Source organism: Moschus berezovskii, chromosome Y (assembly GCF_049115385.1).
Source record: "Moschus berezovskii isolate FMDL1 chromosome Y, NW_MosBer_1.0, whole genome shotgun sequence".
Lineage (NCBI taxonomy): Eukaryota > Metazoa > Chordata > Mammalia > Artiodactyla > Moschidae > Moschus > Moschus berezovskii.
Genome location: NC_142489.1, coordinates 83,502,016 through 83,505,776, shown reverse-complemented (window position 1 = coordinate 83,505,776; position 3,761 = coordinate 83,502,016).

Below are 3,761 nucleotides of genomic sequence, written 5' to 3'. Positions count from 1 at the left end.
AGGTGGTGCTGGTTAAACTGGTCAGCCGCTTGTAAAAGAATGAAACTAGAACACTTCCTAACACCAAACACCAAAATAAACGCAAAATGGATTAGAGAACTAAATGTAAGACCAGAAACTCTAAAACTCCTAGAGGAGAATGTAGGCAAAACACTCTCTGACATAAATCACAGCAGGATCCTCCAAGACCCACTTCCCAGAATATTGGAAATAAAAGCAAAAATAAACAAATGGCACCTAATTAAAATGAAAAGATTCTGCACAGCAAAGGAAACTATAAGCAAGGTATAAACACAGACTTCAGATTGGGAGAAATTAATAGCCGCTGAATCAACTGACAAAGAATTAATCTCCAAAATATACAAGCAGCTCCTGCAGCTCAATTCCAGAAAAATAAACGACCCAATTTAAAAAATGGGCCAAAGAATTAAACAGACATTTCTCCAAAGAAGACAAACAGATGGCTAACAAACACATGAAAAAATGCTCAATATTCCTCATAATCAGAGAAATGCAAATCAAAACCACAATGAGATACCATTTCACACCAGTCAGAATGGCTGCTATCCAAAAGTCTACATGCAAATAAATGCTGGAGGGGGTGTGGAAAAAAGGGAACCCTCTTACACTGTTGGAGGGAATGCAAACTAGTACAGCCACTATGGAGAACACTGTGGAGATTCCTCAAAAACCTGGAAATAGAACTGATATATGATCCAGCCAATCCACTCCTGGTCTTACACACTGAGGAAACCAGAAATGAAAGAAACACATGTACTCCAATGTTCATTGCAGCACTGCTTATAATAGGGAGAACATGGAAGCAACCGAGATGTCCATCTGCGGATGCATGGATCAGAAAGCTCTGGTACATCTACACAATGGAGTATTTTTCAGCCATCCAAAAAATGCATTTTTGTCAGTTCCAATGAGGTGGATGAAATTGGAGCCTATTTTACAGAGTGAAGTAAGCCAGAAAGAAAAACATCAATCAGTTCAGTTCAGTTCAGTCGCTCAGTCGTGTCCGACTCTCCGCGACCCCATGAATCACAGCACGCCAGGCCTCCCTGTCCATCACCAACTCCCGGAGTTCACTCAAACTCATGTCCACAGAGTCGGTGATGCCATCCAGCCATCTCATTCTCTGTCGTCCCCTTCTCCTCCCGCCCCCAACCTTTCCCAGCATCAGAGTCTTTTCCAGTGAGTCAGCTCGTCGCATGAGGTGGCCAAAGTATTGCAGTTTCAGCTTTAGCATCAGTCCTTCCAATGAACATCCAGGATTGATCTCCTCTAGAATGGACTGGTTGGATCTCCTTGCAGTATAAGGGACTCTTAAGAGTCTTCTCCAACACCACAGTTCAAAAGCATCGATTCTTCGGCGGTCAGCCTTCTTCACAGTCCAACTCTCACATCCATACATGACCACGGGAAAAACCATAGCCTTGACTAGACGGACCTTGGTTGGCAAAGTAATGTCTCTGCTTTTTAATATACTATCAAGGTTGGTCAAAACTTTCCTTCCAAGGAGCAAGCGTCTTTTAATTTCATGGCTGCAATCAGCATCTGCAGTGATTTTGGAGCCCAAAAAAACAAAGTCTGACACTGTTTCCACTGTTTTTCCATCTATTTCCCATGAAGTGATGGGACCAGATGCCATGATCTTCGTTTTCTGAATGTTGAGCTTCAAGCCAACCTTTTCACTCTCCTCTTTCACTTTCATCAAGAGGCTTTTGAGTTCCTCTTCACTTTCTGCCATAAGGGTAGTGTCATCTGCATATCTGAGGTTATTGATATTTCTCCCAGCAATCTTGATTCCAGCTTGTGCTTCTTCCAGCCCAGCGTTCCTCATGATGTACTCTGCATATAAGTTAAATAAGCAAGGTGACAATATACAACCTTGACGTACACCTTTTCCTATTTGGAACCAGTCTGTTGTTCCATGTCCAATTCTAACAGTTGCTTCCTGACCTGCATACAGGTTTCTCAAGAGGCAGGTCAGGTGGTCTGGGATTCCCATCTCTTTCAGAATGTTCCACAGTTTATTGTGATCCACACAGTCAAAGGCTTTGGCATAGTCAATGAAGCAGAAATAGATGTTTTTCTGAAACTCTCTTGCTTTCTCCATGATCCAGCGGATGTTGGCAATTTGATCTCTGGTGCCTCTGCCTTTTCTAAAACCTGCTTGAACATCTGGGATTTCACGGTTTACATACTGCTGAAGCCTGGCTTGGAGAATTTTGAGCATGACTTTACTAGCGTGTGAGATGAGTGCAATTGTGCGGTAGTTTGAGCATTCTTTGGCATTGCCTTTCTTTGGGATTGGAATGAAGACTGACCTCTTCCAGTCCTGTGGCCACTGCTGAGTTTTCCAAATCTGCTGGCATATTGAGTGCAGCACTTTCACAGCATCATCTTTCAAGACTTGAAATAGCTCAACTGGAATTCCATCACCTCCACTAGCTTTGTTCGTAGTGATACTTTCTAAGGCCCACTTGACTTCACATTCCAAGATGTCTGGCTCTAGGTCAGTGATCACGTTATCGTGACTATCTTGGTCGTGAAGATCTTTTTTGTACAGTTCTTCTGTGTATTCCTGCCACCTCTTCTTAATATCTTCTGCTTCTGTTAGGTCCATACCATTTCTGTCCTTTATCGAGCCCATCTTTGCATGAAATGTTCCCTTGGAATCTCTAATTTTCTTGAAGAGCTCTCTTGTTTTTCCTATTCTGTTGTTTTCCTCTATTTCTTTGCATTGATCACTGAGGAAGTCTTTCTTATCTCTCCTTGCTATTCTTTGGAACTCTGCATTCAGATGCTTATATCTTTCCTTTTCTCCTTTGCTTTTCGCCTCTCTTCTTTTCACAGCTATTTGTAAGGCCTCCTCAGACAGCCATTTCGCTCTTTTGCATTTCTTTTCCATCGGGATGGTCTTGGTCCCTGTCTCCTGTACAATGTCACGAACCTCCGTCCAGAGTTCATCAGGCACTCTATCAATCAGATCTAGTCCCTTAAATCTATTTCTCACTTCCACTGTATAATCATAAGGGATTTGATTGAGGTCATATCTGAATGGTCTAGTGGTTTTCCCTACTTTCTTCAATTTAAGTCTGAACTTCGCAATAAGGAGTTCATGATCTGAGCCACAGTCAGCTCCTGGTCTTGTTTTTGCTAACTGTGTACAGCTTCTCCATCTTTGGTTGCAAAGAATATAATCAATCTGATTTCGGTGTTGACCATCTGGTGATGTCCATGTGTAGAGTCTTCTCTTGTGCTGTTGGAAGAGGGTGTTTGCTATGACCAGTGCATTCTCTTGACAAAACTCTATTAGCCTTTGCCCTGCTTCATTCCGTGCTCCAAGGCCAAATTTTCCAGTTACTCCAGGTGTTTCTTGACTTCCTACTTTTGCATTCCAGTCCCCTATAATGAAAAGGACATCTTTTTTGGGTGTTAGTTCTAAAAGGTCTTGTAGGTCTTCATAGAACCGATTAACTTCGGCTTCTTCAGCATTACTCGTTGGGGCATAGGCCTGGATTACAGTAATATTGAATGGTTTGCCTTGGAAACGAACAGAAATCATCCTGTCATTTTTAAGATTGCATCCAAGTACTGCATTTCGGACTCTTTTGTTGACCATGATGGCTACTCCATTTCTTCTAAGGGATTCCTGCCCACAGTAGTAGATATAATGGTCGTCTGAGTTAAATTCACCCATTCCAGTCCATTTTAATTCACTGATTCCTAGAATGTCAACATTCACTCTT